Genomic DNA, 20,955 nt, shown 5'->3' on the forward strand with positions numbered 1-20,955 from the left:
GGTGAAACATTATGAAAGTTTAATTTTTAATTAAATCTGAAATACCAATTATAACTGAAAGAGATTTTAACCTGTTTCTTTTCAGACTGCCTGAAGTTACATTTAGAGACTAAAATCACTGCACCTTAAAAACAAAAGATTGAGCTGCACTGCATTCCTGTAAGTGAAAGCTTCCTGTACCTTCTTTCTCTGTGATTTTGTGACCAACCCAAGAAAAGACAAAAACATTGGTAACATAGTAACCAAGCATGAGTAAAAATTTGAATATCCCTGAAGAAATATATGTTTAAATGATTTCCTTCTATAAAAAAAGGAAATTTGCTGGGCACAATATTCAGTATGTCTTTTTTATTCAACCTAAATTGTGAATCCTTTTTTTTTTCTTTTTTTTCTTTGCCTGGTTTGAATTGCATTAGGGAGGGTGTCACCCACTGTGCATCCACACAGTGACATACACCCTGACAGGAAGGATTCTCACATTTTTATTTAAGTCTCATTGAAAGTAATAGATTTCTTATGGAATCAGAGTAGATTCCTTTTTCCTTTGTGATGTCATTAGAAATTTTTAGCCTTTGTGTCAATGGAAATGGAGAGAAAAAAAGTTCATGATGACATCACAAGATTCTGTTGCCTTGAGGACTTTGGGCAAAACTAAGTAAAATGCATAATTCCCTTGTGTGCGTGTGTTCCCCATTCTGCTATGAAGCAGTCAAAATAGCACATCTTATGTCTTCCCGTGAGCTACAAGGCTGTCTCTCAGAGCCCCATTGTTCCATAAATGCATGTCAGAGTCTACCACAGTCTGGTCTACCCTTATTTAGCTGCTGTTTTGTCAATGTACTTGGAAGAACAATTAACACTTGGGATTTCAATGTCTGAATAACAGGCAGTGAATAGAACCCGAGCATATAAAAGATTCAGACGCCCAGAAAACAGAAGCTTATAGTTGGTGGGGGAAAAAGCAAAGCATTTTAATGCTGCACTCAAAGGTTGTGCAATACTACAAGAAAAGTCAATCTTTTTTTTTTTTAATTTTAGATGAAAATGTACATTTTGGTAATGAAATCCAGAAGGTTATGATGTCTTCCTAAGTTTTGCAGTTAATGTGTTGCAAGGTCTTTCCTTAGAGAGTCTCAAAACACTTCAATAGCATTCATCTCCTTGAGTCATTGTTGGAATGCCGGATGCGGGGTTCACTGCACTGTGGTTTTCAGAGTGCCATCGTGTCTGTCCAACAGTGGACAGACTGAAGCACTAAAGGTGATTCAGTTTCTTCCATTTTCACTTTGGTTCACTGCACCCTTTCATTATTGGCTATAGTTCTTAGGTGTTGACTATAGAGTGTCCAGAAGTTGTTGAAATATTTCTACCTATGGTCTGAATTTCTGCTATGTCCATTTTTTAGTGGGAAGAGAGAGATGATGCATGGACAGGGCAAGATCATCTCACAATCAGGGCATCTGATGAATGGAAAGGGGGCTTGGATGGACAGCTTATGCATGTTGCCCACTGAGCACAGTGCTTGGCTGGTATGAGTGATAAATGATGCTTATTATTATTTTTGTCATAACTACAACAGTTCAAAGCCATAGACAGGAAGGTCTCCAAAAGTAGGATGTGTTTCTTACTCATTTTTGTAATCTCCAGTGCTTGGCATAATAATAGTAATCAAGAAGTAGCTACTGTTATTAATACAATTACAAAATTTATTAGTAGTCAGAACTTTAGGATGCATTCTTTGAGAGGGTATTATTCAGGGGAAAGAGGTTGAAGAAAGTTTTTGACAGGAAGACAGTTTTAAAAGAATTTGTCAAAGGCAAATGAGCTGTTCATCATATCACATCAGGCATCGGTCTCTCAGTCTTTCTCCTCATTGATTTTACACTTCTCTCTCTCTCATCACCAAGATGAAGGGCCCATTCATACTATATCCTTTTTTCTGTGAAATGGTTTCCAGGAATTTTCCATTTAGGTTGTGTGTCTCACATTCCATACAGCGGAGTTGTCTCCAAAGATAAATCTACCTGACTCCAGGATAGACTCTTCACCTATGGGTCTAATTGCCATGCAGTGAATTGTGCTTCAAGGAAATGGGCACACGGTATGATAGGTATGGTGTTAACAGGCCACAGGTTAGGGAAATTGCCATTAGAAACTTCAACTCTCAGTGCATAAACAGCCAGGACAAGTTCCTCAGCACTAACAAGACCACAGTATTTTTTAGAATTCAGAATCATTTGACCCCCTTCTAAATTTAGCTTCCTGAGTTTGTTTGTTTATTTGTGTGTCTTCTTTGCATAAAGTTCTTTGCTCTCCCCCACCAACTTTAATTTATTTCCAAAAGGGGTCCCTTTATTTTTATTAAATCAGCTACTGGTGATGCAAATTAAGGCTTTCATAAAACGTGGCCTCTAAGGCAAAACTAAAATGATAAAATTTAGGCTTAGTGAATTGTACTGTTATTGTGTTGAATAGCATTTAAAGACATCAAAGAACTTTATAAACACATTTCACATTTTTTAAGATTAATAATTGAGGTGAAAGGGATTTAAAGGTAGAGCTTCATCAGACATTACAGGTTGAAAGTCTGTTAAGTAGAAGTTCAATAGTCTCATTTTGAAATAAGTAAATTGAGGCCCAGGGTAGGGCATGCAAATTACCCAAACCATAATGACCGCCAATGCAGATCATCCTTTAGACATCTAGGCCTGAGAGTAAACTTGAATTGAGACTCTGGGGCTTTGATCTTTCCTCTGTACTCAGGGCCTGAGCAGTGTTTCCTGAGGAACAAATTGCCTAGGCTTCATTTTATGAGACCCATTGAACTGTTAGTCCCCTCCACTGACCAGCCCAAAATTAGTATATAAGGGGTATTCTGAAAACATTCATTGTTATCAAAAAGAGGGTTTTTTTTTCCATTTTTAAAATATATTTTAATATCATGCCTCTGGTTGTGCAGTGAATCACATGGAAGCAAATTTATTTGGTTGACTTCATATTCTTTATGATGATTTACAAATTGGACAGAAGACCGTTAGAAACTTCAGTAGTTTAATTGCGCTGATAGGCATGATAAAACCAGTAATCTGAAAAGAGCCATTGTGATATGGAATTCAGACTTCCCAAGAGTGTGCATCACGCATGGTGTCAGAATGTCACTGTTGCCAGGGGTCATTTCTGTCAGAGAAAAGTTTTTCAGGGTCTGAAAAAAAATGAAAAAAACTTTAATAATTTAAAATGAATTACTTGCCTTAGTAATTTATTTCAGGTTGCCTTTATTGGATTCTGTCATTTAGCAATCCAAAGAGACCAGTGTAGGAACTTTTCTATTATTTTACCCAGAGCTAAGTCCTAGATATATCTTACTTTCTTCCTCAGATTTATTTTATACCTTCCAAACCTTCCCATCCCCACTGTGAAGAAGCTCAGGTTTCTATGGACAAAATATTAGTGGCTTATGTCTTTGTGCTCTGAATGAGGAGATGGTGTTCTGCCTTAAAAAAATCAGTGGAAGCTTTGGCATTTAGAGAAGGAAGAATTGAAGCATTCATGAGGATCCCTTGACAGGGCCTTGGATATAAGTGCCCAACAAGTTCTCTCCTCAGACAGCTTCTCTCTTTTCTCTATAATAATAAATTAAAATTTATTCTATGCCTCTTATGAACAAGTCATTTTACCAAGGTAAATAACATATAGTTCCTGTCATCAAGGAGTGCATAGTCTGGGCAATAGATACATCTCTCTCCTTCTCTTTCTTTCTTTTTTTTTAATAGTTTATTGTCAAGTTGGTTTCCATATAGCACCCAGTGCTCATCCCCACAACATCTTTCTTAAAGACAGAATGTTATACAGATACAGGAGAGTAAATAAACAGTTATCATTTCTTTTGGACCATCAAGAAATTGTAGGATATTAACAAGTAGCCCAAGTAGAGGAAGTGACAAAAATGCAGGTTGAGGGAACAGTGTATAGTAATGGTGAGATCTGAGTATAGGATGCTGGTTGGAACCAGTGTTTTCCAAAGTGTGGGTTGCAAGTCATTCATATGTCATGAAATCAGTTTAGAAGATCACAGTCAATATGCTTTTAATGAAATAGTGTCACAGGGAAAAATTTATAAGAAGTGTATTACGAATTTTTAAGATAATGGATTGTAAAATAAATATATTTCTTACTGGGAATCATGCCACCAAAATATGAAAGCATATCTTAAAAAGATAGGTCCTTTTAAATACTTAAATCCTGTAATCCTAACTAAAGAATAATATCATTTTCCCCCCTCTGTATGTATGAGAAAGTGGAGGGATTAAACAATTTGTCCCAGGTCATATAGCAGGTAATGTAAAGGACAGAATGTGAATATATCTGTCAAACCCCACATTCATAGTCTTCCCATAATTTGACACTGCTTTTCAGGGTTGCATGACTTCAGTCATTTCACTACTGATAACTCACATTTATATCTCTAGTCCTGATATCTCTCCCAAATTCCAGTCTGTATTTCCAGTGTCCTTATATAATTCTCAGAGTCAGTATATCAAAATTGAATTTATCCTCCTACTTAAAAATCATCCTCCTTTTGACTGTGTTATTTTTTTTAATCTCAACTGTCCAGGTCATCTTGACTCAAAATCTATCATTCTTGCTTTCCTCCTTCCCCCGGGTGTCCAGTAAGTGGCCAAGTCTTACTAATTCTCCTTTCTTGGTACCTCTGTCTTAGGCTTTCATTTTCTCTTGACTGCAGTGATCTCCTAATTGAGAGAGACAATAGAAGGGAGACCAGCTCATCCTAAACACTGCTGCCTCATTAGGTTTTCTGAAGCAGGAGCTGTAAGATTATGTCACCGGTGTTCACACACAACTTTAGTAATTCTAGATTAATTACCAAACAACTTCTAACCAATATTCATGACCATCTAAAATCTAATTCTAACCTCATTTCTGACTTAATCTTGTGGTTTAATATACCACACACTCGGGCCAAATTTCCTCACTGTCCCCCCCCCCCCCCTTTTATTAATATTGTTCCTGCCATCTGGAATGGCCATTATTCTGTTTTTCCATGTGCAAATCTAACCCATCCTTCCGGGTCTATTTTAAATACTATTAATTCCATGAAACCTTCCCTCCTTGACCTAGCCAGAAATAATCCACTCTCCCCTGCTTACCAAACTCACTTAGCACTGTAGTGGCCCTGCTGACAATTTAATTTTGGACTTCTAGCATTCAAAATTGTGAAAGAATATATTTCTGTTAAGTCAACAGGTTTTTGGTAATGTGTTACAGTAGCCTAAGAAACTTATGTAGCATTTACCTACACTCTGTTTGACATATGAATTACTTTCTATATTTTTAACAATACTTATGCACGTACATTATCCCTTTATTGGAAAATAAATTCTTTGGGAATGGAGTCCATATTTAATTAACGTTTCTAAACTCTACAGAATCTACCACAATAGAATCATTAATTCATTACCCAACCATGCTTAATCCTGGGAATATAGAAATGATCCCTTAGGCTCTCATGGAACTTATAGTCTCCTAAGGGAATCAGACATTAAAATAAACAAATAATTACAAAATTACAAATTTTAGTTCATGAGAAGAGGTGATAAGTATGTAAAATAATAATGCATGGAGAAAATCTGCTATACTATACATTGACTGCTTAAAAAGGAATTCTCATAGAAGGTGTCATTTAAGTTGATAGTTGAAGCACAGGAAAAATCAGGCAGGTGAAGAATTTGGGGTGGGGATTGAAACATGGAAGGAAGAGAATGCTCCAGACAGAAACAGCATGGACAATGCCCTCAACCAAAGACAAACTTTGTGTGTATTCAAGGAAATGAATGGATTCCAGAGTGGCTAGAAAAAAGTAAACAAAGGAGAAGAATAATTAGAAATGAAGTCAAAAGAGTAGCCAGGATGAGGAATTTGGATTTTATTTTGAATACACTGGGAAAACACATCATAGATGTATGTATAAAATAAATTAATAAATGAAATACATAATAAATATATAAATTGAATAGAATAAGATGAAAATGATTCAAAAGCAAATAGTATGTACAAGCTCATAGCATCTATACATTTATTTCAAATCCTTGCCAAGGTTCACTTCTAAGTTTGAGGAGGGTTTGGATTTCTGAAACTAAAGTCTAATAGTTCACAACTTATTTCCCATCTGCATAATCAAAGTTGATTTCTGACAACCTTCTAAGATAAGGTCAAGTTAATTTTATTTCAATTTTAGTTAATAATTGTTAAGATTCTGTTGTTGGTTAATGAATCTCTTATTTTTGTTTATTTTTAAGTGCTCATTGCATAATGTAGGAATGAGTACCAAAAATGTGTTTTACTCCTAAGATGTATTTTTAACTGTTAAACCTGAATCTTATTTTTAATTTTGGTATATTTTATCATGTGCAATGACCAGGAGACTGGAGGCATAGAAAGCCTTGGAATGAATCATCATTTATTACTGAATTTCTGGATTAAAATAAATCCAGATATTTTATTTTATTTTATTTTATTTTATTATTTTATTTTATTTTGCTTTAATGTTTGTTTATTTTTGAGAGAGAGAGACAGAGCATGAATGGGGGAAAGGCAGAGAGAGAGAGGGGGGTTGGGGATGGGGAAACACAGAATCTGAAGAAGGCTCCAGGCTCTGAGCTGTCAGCACAGAGCTGATGCAGGGCTCAAATCTGTGAACCACGAGAGATCATGACCTGAGCCAAAGTTGGATGCTTAACCTACTGAGCCACCCAGGTACCCCGAAATCCAGATTATATCAAAGTATGATATATTCATATCATAGAGTACCACTAAGTCAGAATGGAGATATTGGTTTGTTTGAAAAGTGATAGAAATTATCCCCTTTTGAAGAGGAAAGAATGAAAGAAAGAGACAGAGAGAGAAAGAGAGAAAGAAAGAAGAAAGGAGAGGGAGGTAGGGAGAGAGGGTAGAAGGAAAGAAGAAGAGAAATACAGCAGAGGGAATGTGAAAATTAAACCATAGAGAAATAGGTTAAGCTCTAAAGATATGAGGATTTATCTGCTATAATTCAATAAAAAGACACTAGAATCATAAAATATTATAGCGACAGGGAACCTTAGGAATTATTTATTCCAGCCTCCTCATTTTACAAATGAACAAAATTCAGGCCTAGAATTCCTATCTAAGACATACAGTTAAATAGTTAATGGCAAGGCTGGAACTGTAACCTTAATTCTTAGGAGCTAGAGTAACACAGCTAAACCAGCTACTAGGTGATCAGCCCCCTACCATAACCCTTTCAAGGTCTTGGGTGGAAAAAGGAATATTAAGTACAGGAGATGAGTCTATAGACAAGCTTTAATTAATAAAAATCTGAACAATATGTATTACTCACAGTCTGTTTACTTAATGTACCAGATGCTTTATAAAAGTCGTCTTTAATCCTTGCTACCATACTCAGCAACCACCCTGCAAAGTAGGAATCATTTCCATTTTATAATGAGAATACTGAGCTCCGGAAAGATTAAGTAACATCCAAGATTGCAAAGCCAGTAAGTGAGTTTGTATTGATGCCAGGCCGAACTGATTCAAACTCTGTACTATCTCCTGCTTGGTGTTTTTATCTATTGCATTTTGTTATCGCCTTAGCTCATGTGGCCACATAGGTCATTAGTTCTCTAATAGTCCAAACTTTGAAAAAAGGAAGGAAAGAAAGTTGCATTTAACGGGTGCCGTCTCTGCTTAAAGCTCTTCACATTCAATTCCCTCAACAGTACCTCAAGATCAATGTTATAATCTTTAGTTTAAAGTTTAGGAGACTAAGGTTCAGTGAGATGAAATTGCCCCACACATCTTAGTAGAAGCTTCATCCAGGATTCAAACACAGCTGTCTAATCCCAGGTATTCTTTCCATTGTTCCACCAACCTTCTGAATGCTAGTTAGTTTTCTATGGTCCTCGAACGTCAGATCTTTATCTGGCAAAGTAGAATTGTAATGAATGCTCTCATAGACTTCCCAAGAAGGAAGAAAGTGTGTTGGAAGGGTGCTTTTATAATTAAGTTATATCACCTTGTCTGGAAATAAAAGCAATGCCCTCTGCATGTTTCCTTTGACACATGAGGAGCTGGGAAGATGGGTCAAATCTATGACATTAGTCTTTCATCTCCACATTGCCTTGACTCACTGTACATCTGTGCCCAAGACCGCAACCATATCATAGACAATGGTACTACTAAGCTATACCATACTTTAACACACCTTTGAATAGTAAAAGAAGTAAAATTATTATGTGTATGAGGCCAATAAGAAGGAAGAAGTTTTATATTTTCCTTCTCAAGGTTAACTTATTTGAAGTCTTATAAGGCTGATCAGAGATATAGGTCAATGAAAGAGCTCATTGTTACTTCTTCTAAAAAAAGTGCAAAACTGAAAATCCAAACATACTTATGAATTGTTAGATTGTTTTCTAATGACCAGTGAGAACTACATTAGAACTGAACTTCTTGGTACAAGTAGGAGAGACAGAGACAGAAAGAGGGAATGAGGAAGGGGAAGAAGAGGAGGAGATTTGAAACACTTGTTAATGGCCACTCCTACTCACATACCACACTACATTTCTTTCTATGTGTCAACTTTAGCAGCACTGCATGTGTACACCTTCATTTCTGAGAAGGTCATTTTCTATTATCAGTACACTTGAACAATTCTTCTAAAACTAGTTGTCACTGTAGAATGGCTCCAATACACGTAACAAGTTCATGGTAATTAGAAGTGATGCCTAAATCTTAGGGTTCGACTGCCGTTACTTGGTCCTCTCTGTTTCTTGAGTTTGACTTCCAAGTCTTTCTGTGTGAAAGGATCCGTTCAAGTCTACTACTCAGTGAAAACTGTGTTTCCTACTTTGCAGAAGGGACTTTGTTCTTTGGTTCATCCTTGCACTTTGCAAAATGTTGCTATTAGCCCTAAATCAGAAAGTGCATTAATACATCTTTTGAACTGCTAAGTCTTTTCAGGAGAAAAAAAAAAAGTATTTTCAACAATCTTATAATATTTTGTTAAAACTCCAATTCTGGGGGTTCCTGAGTGGCTCAGTTGGTTGAGTGTCTGACTTTAGCTCAGGTCATTATCTCGCATTTCATGAGTGAATTCAAGCCCAACATTGGGTCACTGCCGTCAGCACCCAAGCTGTCCATGCAGAGCTCACTTGAGGTCCTCTGTCTCCCTCTCTCCTCCCCCACCTCCTCTCCCTCTCAAAAATAAATAAACATTTAAAAAAATCCAATTCTGGTTCAGTGTTTTGTTCTCAAAGAAACTTTGAATGAAGAAAAGCTTTTGTAACTGGGAGGAAGCTTATCTAATCTCTTCAAGACTGGTGAGAAGCAATCAGGAGACTTGTGACTCTGAAACAGTAAATTTCCAAGTAATTAGGCACAAGTTTCTGAAGAACAATAAAGAGTTTTACACATCAGGTGCAGTACGTTGGCTTTAAATGCACCCCTTCATGTATCCCAAATGGCAATGTGAAAGCACCATTCTTTGTCATCTGGAAAAGGGAAGAGGCCATGCTAAACTGACATTCTTTCAGGAGGTCATGAAAAATTTAATATAGAATGAACTCAATGTTCTGGGTAGTATCAGATTTTCTGAGTTATAAACGTCCTATGATAAAGTGTCCTCAAAGATACAGTAAAATAAGTTTGCTCATGTTGACAATTTCTGAGTACTCAAAGATGAAAATTTTTGACATTTACTTGTTTGCAGTTTTGCACTAAATTTGATCATATGAATTTTGCTATAATTTTACTGAACTGTTCTTTGCTTAACTTACTTGAATATTGTAGGACTTTATTTAATAGACAGTAATCAATATATGTCTAACATTGTTATCACTGCCACTGCTATTACTATCAGAGTTCTGTTATCTGGACTAGGGCTGGCAGGAACAGCTGTGAACTTGGGTTACACATTTAGGGCTTTGTCTTATCTTCTTGCAGCACTGGACAGTGGGAGGGGCCCACTAGATTGGCTACTCTGTAAATTAACTTAGACTCATCTCACCTAGAAAATTTGTCAGCAAAGCTTTATTAATAAGCCTTTTAATTAGACAAATATTTTGCATGAAAAACTCTTGTTTTTTATTTAGTACTGACTCTTCTCATGCTTCATGAGACTTTCTGTTTGATTACATCATAATATCCACAGTATCATTGTAGTTACCACAAGGGAGGCAGTAGGTGTAATGGAAAGGAAAGAGCATGAGGCTGACTATCTAGAGACTTGATTCAGGCATTGTCAAATATTTTTGTCTTAAGATCATTTTCCTTATCTATAGGGCACACTTTTCTCAATCTTGCAGACATTATACAAACAAGTCAAATATACATATGAGGTATTTAGAGTTCTTCGGAATAAAGATAGTTCATAAATATTAAGTATTACTATTACAGTAAAAGTATTAGTAGAAGTATAAGTCACTTTAAGGTCTCAGGAGTAAGTTGCTTTATCTGAGGTCTTACTGTTTAGAAAATTTGGTTTTTTTGAGTTGCCATATAGGGAAGTACTCTGTTGCTGCTATGCACTGTTCCTACATTGGAAGCAATGACTAAGAATGAATTGCCAGTAATATTTTACTCCTTTTAAAGATTTATTTTATAAGCATTCTTTACTATAAATTCTCTGAGGAGTTCTTCTTAAATTAAAAAAATTAACGGTTTTATCCCATATTAGACAGTGAATTTCCTGAGGTAAAGAACCATGAGTAATTCACTAGTTTTCTCAGTTTCTAGAACAGGTACCAGATAGGTGTTCAGGGTTGAGTATCCTGTGTAAAATTTTTTTTAATTTTAATAAAATTTGTTTTTAAAAAGGTTATTAAATTTATTAATATAACCATATAGATACAATATGATGTGGACAGATGATATTGAAAATTATACAGTCATTAGAATGAATTTGGGATGCCTGGGTGGCTCTATCAGTTAAGCATCTGACTTCTGCTCGGGTCAAGATCTCACGATTGGTGGGTTTTAAGCTCCTCATTGGGCTCTGTGCGGACAGCTCAGAGCCTGGAGCCTGCTTACGATTCTGTGTCTACATTCTCTCTGCACCTCCCCTACTTGCACTCTGTCTCTCAAAAATAAATAAATATATATAGCATATACGTAAATATATGTAAATATTTATATATTTATATGTATGTATATATAAAGAAAAAGAATAAATTCTATCTACTGCTATTGACCTGGGAGGATGACCATATTTATTAAGTGAAAAGAGCAAATTTTCAGAATAATGAATATATGAATAAATTTAACGAATAAATGTTGTGCATGTTGTATGACCAAATTCTTCACAATGGTCATCTCACAGGGTTGAGAATCAAAAAAGACTGATGGAAGATTATTAACTTTTTCCTTAACCATTTTTATTGTTTCCCTAGTTATAATGCATACTATGAAAATAACTTTGAAAATGAATATGTAAAATTATTTTTTAAATTACCACCTTTTATTTCTTGGAAAAGCAGCCTGAGAAAAATAATCACCATACAGAACTTTCAACTTCACTGTAGTGCCTCAACCTCTGTAAGACGGAATAAAGTACATATTCTAAATAGTTTCGTTTACTCAACAGATGTTTCCTGAGCTTCATGATGGTACTAGTTCTTGTTAACAAGTGTGATGTATGTGCCCGTGTGTAAAGCTGAACTCTTTCATGATGCAGGTTCATACATGAATCATATACAAAGAATTAATAATTGAACAAACAAAAGTTGTTCAAAGTAATCTGAGTCTTTAGTATGAATATATAACCTATAAATGCACCAAAAAACTTTTTGGGGTATTTATTTATTTATTTATTTATTTATTTAGTTCATCTCTCTCATCCACAATACATCTCCCACAATAGCTGGCCCAGTGTTCCTGCCACCTTTCGCTCACAGTCCTTTTCAAGGGCTCTCACTAACCCTCCATGGGCCCAGATCAATTAACTTTTCTGCTCACTTCTCAACTCCTTGCTAGGTCTGTCTTTTTCTTCCGTTTCTGGTGTAAATCTCACTAGACTTTCAGACTTCTTTAACTCACTGAGGGGGACAAAAAAATAAAAAGAGGGAAAAGAAAAACACCTCTGCAAGATAAGGTTTCAGGACTATATTCCCAACAGAAAATTCACAGGAATTTTAAGTAATCAGAGGGGCAGACCCAGAAGGGTTAGGTTAAAGACAGGCACCAAAGGCCTCCCCCTTTAGAATGTACTTAAATAGACCTGAGCCTCTGCATTGGGCAGAATATCTGAATTGGAACCAGGCAAGAGAGGACTGTGCAGTCCGAGATACTATATTTCACAGAGTCAGTACATTCTACATCCCATCAGAGTAGTCCTGACAATGACTGACCTTTAAGGATAGAGGACAGAGACACCATGAGCTAAATTTAAAACACAGGAAAGTTGTAATATGATAACCACAACTAATGATAAACAGGCATATTTTACTTCATGTTATAGCCAATTATGATAGAAGCTTTACAAAAAAGGAAGAAGAGAGGGGGAGGATTGGAGAGAGAAAGAAAGAGGAATGAACGGAGGAAAAAAAAGAGGCAGAGAGAATCCTTCCTCCCAAATAAAATGAGAGGATGGAAGAATGGAAGAAGGTGATTGGTTAAATGAATAGGAAGCATGAACAAATAAAATGTATTTTGACACTCCAGCCCTTTCTTTATATCTGCACAAATCTCCCCTGGTCCCTCATGGGCCCTACCCTGCATGGGCTGGGTCATCTTGGCACTTCCAGCCAGCCAGCTGTCTTTTCCTTCCATTTTCAGAGTGCTGACTCAGAGTAAACCACTTACAGGTGTGGGGAAATCTCTAGAATATGCTTGCAATTATGTTTGTTGCTCTTATTAACTCCAGGGAGCTGAAGAAATCAATAAGCAGCTGATAATGGAAAGCTTGCCCAAAGATGTAGGTCCCTTCTCCTCCCAATGCCTTCAGTTGAGGGGATTTACACAAGAATGTGAATTTTTGTCACGTGACTCCTACCAGTGCCCCAATGAGCTGGTGAGAACAGTAACTCTAGCTAGAAAGATGTCAAATAATAGAGGTGTGATTGGAAAAACAAATAATGTTTATGAAGAGATTTTAATGAGACAAGTAATGCTCATATAATATTAGGTAGAAAAAAAACAAGGCCCGATACATATAAAATATTAGGGTTTATTTCTAAGACGTTATTTATTCACTTCTTTTCCATTCTTTTCATTTTCCAAAATGTCCAGAGAGAAAGAGAGAGAGAGAGAGAGAGAGAGGGAGAGAGAAGGAAAAGTGCTCTTGGGTTATCCTTCCTTATTTGCTGTTTTGTTTCTTTGTTTTGATCACTGTTAATTTTAATATTGGTACCTTTTATTGTAAAGAAATTTCACCTCAAATTTGAGTGACATGATATTGTTGCTGACAATTTTTTATAGACTGCTATTTTACCATGTTCTGGTCATTTCAAATGCTCAAGCATCCCTTCAGTTCTGGTGGAGTGATTGGGGAAGAAGGTTGTGATGGAGATGTTATGCATTCTAGCATCTGGTGATGGATTAGGACAATGCAGTCAGGACTCTTATCATTTCATGTATGAGAAGCCCAAAGGAAGTAAGATAGGTCAGTGGATATACTCAAACTATGCTTTTGTTCATAAAATAAATGTTTACTTAGATGATAAATTACACCTATCAAGTTCAGTTAGTACAAACATTTAAATAGAACAAAAACTACAATCAAGAAAGATGATATTTCCAAAACTCTATAAACCTCTTCCTCTAAGTGTTTACGTATTTATCTTCTTCTCAGCTTAGGACTTTCTCAGACTGTTTTCATGGCTTACATTCTAGTTTAGATTCTGGAGCTCTTTAGAATATAGATGTTAATTATTCTTGTAATTGACAACTATTCTGTTTATAACTAAAAGGCTATTTACTTTCTCCTTGTTTAAGTGATTCTTCTGCCATTTACAATTCTGAATTTCTCTTCCCTTCATTTTGATGTACCAGGCCCCATTTGCTTTTTGCATTTGCTTTCACTTGCTTACTCTTACTCTTTCTAACTCAGGATCTCTTCCTTTAGCTCAGAGTTTCCTAATCCTAGCTACATATTAAAATCACCTAAAAAAACAGAAAAGAAAGAAAGAGAAAAAGAAAAAATCTTAAAAAAATAAAACAAATGAAAACATTGCACTGGCCCCATCCAAGGTATTGTTTTGTTTTGTTTTTATTTTAATATTTATTTATTTTAAAAGAGAGAGAGCACAAACCGTGAGATCATGACCAGAGCCAAAATCAAGAGTTGGTCACTTAACCAACTGAGCCACCCAGGCACCCCCCAGATACTGTTTTAATTTGTTGGAGGTGGAGTTTAGCTGCAAGTTATATCCTTAAAGGAACCAAGCTCTTATTTAATATCAGAATTTTCAGTTCAGTTTTGGTTTAACCTACTACTTCACACTAGAAAGCCATTTTTCTAGATAATGACTACCTTCCTAACCATAAAATAATGCTTTAACATGCATAATACACCTCTATGCATCTCACAGACAAGAATGTCACACACATTTTTAAGCTAATGACCAAACTTGAACAAATATTTGATAAACATAAAATTGCTATTACCATAGTTATCAGTTAGAAACTAAATATAGCTGACCAAGTTTTTAAAGTTCCCTTTAAACTTGACTATTGTAAATGAAATGTCTTGCATGCGGAAGAGCATCAGAATATGCCTTGAGTCTGATTTACATGGAGGTCAGGAGGAATGGTGGCTGACAATAATGTCAAAGGGATGTGCATTTGATAGAAAGTGGAAACAACTCAAATGACCATCGGCAGGTGAATGGATAAACAAAATGTGGCATATAAACACAATGGAATATTATTTAGCCTTGAAAAGAAATGAAATTCTGTGACACATGCTACAACATGGATGAACCCTGAAGACATTATACATTATGCTCAGTGAAATAAGCCAGACAAAAAAGACAAATACTGTTTGATTCTATTTAAATGAAGTACCTAGAACAGTCAACTTCACAGAGAAGGAAAGTAGAATAGAGGTTACCAGGGGCCAGAAGGAGTGAAGAGTGGGGAGTTACTGTTTAATGGGCATGGAGTTTCATTCTGAGAGATGAAGACATTCTGGGGACAGATGGTGGTAATGTCTGCACAACTTATGCCCCTGAACTGTGGACCTAAAAATGGTTAAATGGTAAATTTTTCATTACATATATTTTACCACTAAATAAAATAAAGATAGATAGAGGAATGTACATTTTAAAGCTTAAGGTTTCTCAGTGCAAATGGGTTGTAGTTACCTAAGTGCAAGGTTCAGAGGCACAACTGAACTGAGTAGTCTAGTCATAGATTCATGAAGGCTTTATGAAATATAATAATTTATTAGTTTAAGTAATCTTTACTTTTGAGGCCTGTTTTATTTTACTATTGAAGCCTGTCATATTTATGATATTCAAATGCTGGTATTATCTTTGGTTCATAAGCAGTAATGACTATAATAAACTATAGAGACCAAATCGTAAATAGTATTCTTATTAAGTGCTTGTAGCTCTACTAGAGTTCTCATTTTCATTAGCTGATGATAGAGACAGAGCTGCCTCTAAGAGTATTGTCTCTTACCAAATTATTTTCTTGGTAGGAGAAGCCATGGCTTTGTATGAGTCCATATTTTTAAAATATTCCATATTTTCCAATAATTCATTATGTAAGCCAGTCATTTTCTCTTTTTTCCTCTTGAAAATGTTGAACGATTTTACTATTATAAATTTCTTGGCTTAAAACTCAATGAATTTTAATACATATATACATTTGTGTTACAGCTGCTACCACTATCAGGATGCAGAGCAGTTCCATCACCTCAAAGAACTTCTTTATGCTATCTCTTTGTCCCTCTCCCTGCCAACTCCTACAACCACTGATCTCTCCTTTATCATTATAGTTTTGTCTTCCTGAGAACTGCCATTCACATAAATAGAACCATATATAGTATGTAACCTTTGGAGGCTGGCTTCCTTCACTCAACATAATGTACCTATGATTCACCTAGGTTGGTGCATGTATGAATGCTTGTTTTGTTTTGTTTTTAGTATGAAGTGATATTGTTTTATTTATTTTTGGGGGTTATTTTATTTTTTAATAGTTTATTGTCAAGCTAGTTTCTATATAGCACCCAGTGCTCATCCCGCACAAGTGCCCTCCTCCATGCCCATCACCCCCTTCTGCTCCCCCCACCATCATCAGTCCTCAGTTTGTTCTCAGCATTCAAGAGTCTCTCATGGTTTGCCTCCCTTCCTCTTCCAACTATTTTTCCCCTTCTTCTCCCCCATGGTTCTCCGTTAAGTTCCCCCTAATTCACCGATATGTGCAAACATATGGTATCTGTCCTTCTCTGCCTGACTTATTGCTGAGTAGTATTCCCTTGTATGGTTGTACCAGACTGTTTATTCATTCACCCGCTGAAAACATATAATTGTTGTTGTTGTTATTGTTTTCCATTTGAGGGAAGATATTATAGAACTGCTATAGTCGTTTGTGTACAAGATTTTGTGCAGACATAAGTTTTCACTCTCTAGAGTAAATACCCAGGAGTCGGATTGTTAGGTCAGATGACATACGTGTGTTTAATTTTATAATAAATTGTTGAACTGTTTTGCTGAGTGGCTATGTCATTTTGTATTCCCACCAGAAATGCATAAGAGTTCCAGTTGTTCTACAACCTTAACAACAGGTACTTTTATTACCTTAGTCAGTGTGATAGACGTGGAGCAGAAACTCTGTTTTCATTTCTTAACTACATAGTTTAAAGGTATAGGTGAGGGCCGCCTGAGTGGTTCAGTTGGTTAAGCATCTGCTTTGGCTCAGGTCATGATCCTGCAGTTCTTGGATTTGAGCCCTGTGCTGGGCTCTGTGCTGACAGCTCAGAGCCTGGAGCCTGCTTTGGATTCTGTGCCTCCCTCTCTCTCTGTCCCTACTCAGCTCATGCTCTGTCTCTCTCAAAAATAAACATTAAAAAAATTTATAAAATAAATAAATAGATAAAGCTATAGATGACTGTGATTCTGTGGCCATAATCTTTCTTGATTTATTTTTAGAGATATTCTATTCCTATATACTTTTTTTCTCACAGGAAAAGAAAGTGTGGTCTATTAAATTTAGATTTCTGATAAAGTTGCTTTTTCTCTACTTTTCTGAGAATTGCTATTTTTTTCCCTATGATAGTACATTCATTTTTTCATTTTGGGGAATCTAAAAAAACGTCTCTTTATATCTAAATTCTAACATAGCTTAAGATAGTGTATGTACCTATATAAATATGAGATATAAGAAAATTACTATACTCATTCAGTTATGGTTTTTTAGTGTTTGCTGTATTTTTGGCCAGTTAAGTGAATAATATATGATACAACAGGAGTGGGCAATCTGAAGAAAAAAACAAATTATAGCTCTATTTGTACTTCTAATGTTGAGGCAAATTATATTTGAGAGTGTGATTCCTGAAATAAAATTCTTCAAGATCACCACATCAGGTATTGAATGGGTCTTAATCTCTACTTTAAAATAACATTTTGGAAAAATGAAAACATATTTAAGTTAATGAGTACACATTTTCTTTTAGAGAAAAGAGCCCTGTTCTGGGAATTAGAAGACTTGTATGACAGCCCCACTTCTGCCCCTTGGTAGCTTTGGAGCTGGGGCAAGTTATTTTACCTTTCCAAATTTATTTCCAGGATTTACATCTAGCTACTAGTGATGTCAAGAAAGGCAACATTTTTACTCTTCTTAACAAATATTTACCTTCTATCATAATGTGGCATACATAATTCATTAATTTGTTTATTATTCCTTACTGCAGGACATTGTACCCTGATATATAGAGGCCTATTCTCATATTCAAACTCTCAGAAGGGTTTCAAAATGTGATTTAATCCTTTAGGATGTGTGTGTCAGGAGTGGAGGGAGATAATGACTACCCTTGGCTTCTATGACCTCACACTCACCTGATTTTTCTCCTATCTTATTTATTTGTCAGCCTCTTGTGTTAGATCCTCCTTCTCTGCTCCATAATGTACCCCAGATAGGCTCATCCAACCAGTAGCTTTAAATACTACTCTATGCTGATGATAACAGATATTTATATCAAGTCTGACCTTAACCTGTCACCTGGGCTCCAGACTTGTAAAAACAACGATTTACCTAATGTCTTCATTGGATGTCCCACTGGGCATCTTTAATGTAGTAAGAGATCTTGATTCCTCTTGCCATCTCTGGGAACAGCACTATCCTGCTGGAGGAGGCCTGCTCCAGTTATGCTCTGTCTCATCTTTTTTATATATACATATTTTTTTTCATATTTTTGTCAATATAGTTTCCTCAGACGCTTAGTTGGTCTGGTCCATTTGTTTTAGATAGTTTCTGTATGTGAGTAACCACAGCAGAAACTCTCAACTAGGCACATGTTTTTGTTTATTTATAAATATTTATTTATTTTGAGAGAGAGGATAGAGAGCAAGTGGGAGAGAAGGAAGCAAATGAGATAGCGGGAGAGAGAGAGACAGAGAATCCCAGGCAGGCTCCATAATGTCAGTGCAGAGCCCAACATGGGGCATGATCCCAAGAACTGTGAGATCACGACCTGAGCCAAAATTAAAAGTCAGACTCTTCACCGACTAGGTTCCCCCAAATAGGCATAGTTTTTAAGCCTGAAAGCTCTGTTTATTTTTTAAAGGGCCTTGTGCTCTTCCCATACTTTCTTTCTTCAATTAATAGTAGCTATCTGGAGGCCACTGGAAATAATAGGCAGGATGGCACATCATGTTCTTAATCTGCTATTGCTCTGAGCAAGTTGCCATGGTCTGTCTGACAGATACTACTTGAGGGGAGATGTGTTTCTCCTGTGAATGCTGCCATTTTGCCTTAGTTTCGATACAGAAGAAGTTGGCTCTGTGTTAAGCCTTTTTCACGTTAGCCTTTTATAAGGATTGTTCTTTATTGTCTAGTCCCAGGCTCACTAGATACTATTTAATGCCTCCTCCAGCTACTAAGGTCTCTTTCCTCTTTCCTTGCTGGAAATGATTTATTCTGAGTGAGGAAAGTCGGCCATTCTTCTACTCAGAAACTTTCACTGACTCCTCATTGCTTATAGAGGTACAATCCAACTCCAAAGTGTGATCAGGTTGGCAGAATTCCTGTATGTAATAAACTTCAGATGTTGAAATGTATTAATGCACTTAAAGGGCATGTCACACTGACTGTAATGTTAGGTACTAAAGAATGGTTGTTTTTTATTTATTATTATTTTTTAAAATTTACATCCAAGTTAGTTAGCATAGACCACCGCTAATATCATCCTCAATGGGAAAAAAATTGAGAGCTCCCCCCCACCCTAAGGTCAGGAACAAGACAGGGAGGTCCATTCTCACCACTGTTATTAACATAATACTGGAAGTCTTAGCCTCAGCAATCAGACAACACAAAGGAATAAAAGACATCCAAATCAGCCAGGAAGAGGTCAAACTTCTTTGCAGATGACAGGATTCTCTATATGGAAAACCCAAAAAATTCCACCAAAAACCTTCTAGAACTGATCCATGAATTCAGCAAAGTTTCAGGATGGTCATTATTTAATTAATGAAATTACTTGGTATTTCAAATGTCTCAAGAATCCACCTTCAAAAAATAAGTTTCTCAAAGGCATTTATCTTAAGGCCTAGTAATCCACTTGTGGTACTTGTGGTTCCATATTTGCACATACATTGCAACAATTTTCATTGCAGCTTTATTCATAATAGCAAACATTTCAAAGCATACTAAATTTCCATCAAAAAGATGAATGCCTTGGAGTGCCTGGGTAGCTCAGTCAGTTAAGCAACTGACTCTTGATTTCAGCTCAGGTCATGATCTCAAGCTTGGTAAGATGGAGTCCCACATGGTGCTCTGCACCGACAGCACAGAGTCTGCTTAGGATTCTCTTTCTCTCTCTGCCCCTTCCCAGCTTCCCTCTTTCTCCCTGTCTCTCAAAATAAATAAACATTAAAAAAAAGATAAAGGGTTTAAAACATTGCTATATTAGACTACATCAAACTATTACAAAACATAAAATAGATCCATACATACTGCCTTGAAGATATATGCATTGCATGTTTTAAGTTTAAATAGGAAGTTGTAGGTTAATATAGGTAATTCTCTTATCTTACCTTGGTATAGAATGAAATACAGTTTTCTGAAAGATATGGGAAGAGTGTGCTCCAGACTGGTTATCTTGGGTGGTAATTGAAGGTACAGAGGGAGATTCTTTTACCTCTTATTAAAATTTATTTTTTAAGCGGTGGGAATGTTTGCAGTTTTTAAAAACTTTATCTTTTGTATGTTTATGGAGGAAGGACACTTTTCAATAGTTTCAAATAAAAAGCCTATGCAAAATTAAAAATGTTGCCTTGTAAGAACCATTAGAAAGTATATACAACATAGCTTTAATTGATTGGTTGATTCTTTTTTACCTGGGAAAATAAACTGTAGTATTTGGAGTAAATATAAAATTGAATTTTGCCAGGGCCAACCTTATTTAGGACCATCAAAAAATTTGCATAATGGCACCATTTAATAGATCTTTAACTCAGCCAGGAACCAGATAGCACAGACTTACTCCATCTATAAACTTCCATAAAGTCTTCCAGAATTGTTAATTTTATTACTTTTAGTGTTATGGAAGTGCCCAATTATGCCTGCAGTGATTGACAAATCATGTGACATTGACCTCAAATCTCATAGATTGACTTTTTATTTTTTTTGAAAATAGGCAGTTTAGTATAAATGAATGTGTGACAGTAAGTTCTTGATATTTTTTCTCTAAGTAAGGACAAAAAATGTCTACTTCTTTTGGCGTGTGTTGAAAATATTCTGTGT

General features: G+C 35.9%; 1 long non-coding RNA gene across 4 annotated transcripts in view; it reads left to right on the plus strand.

Moving 5' to 3' along the window:
- The window catches only part of LOC144238104 (uncharacterized), a 531,162-nt gene that overhangs the window by 297,739 nt on the left and 212,468 nt on the right, over window positions 1-20,955 (plus strand). For all 4 annotated transcript variants that reach the window (XR_013337018.1, XR_013337017.1, XR_013337016.1 and 1 more), the window contains one exon: window positions 86-159. This is a non-coding gene — a long non-coding RNA (uncharacterized LOC144238104). The remainder of the gene's footprint in view (window positions 1-85; window positions 160-20,955) is intronic.

Source organism: Crocuta crocuta, unplaced genomic scaffold (assembly GCF_008692635.1).
Source record: "Crocuta crocuta isolate KB4526 unplaced genomic scaffold, BGI_CrCroc_1.0 scaffold56, whole genome shotgun sequence".
In the NCBI taxonomy this organism is placed as follows: Eukaryota; Metazoa; Chordata; class Mammalia; order Carnivora; family Hyaenidae; genus Crocuta; species Crocuta crocuta.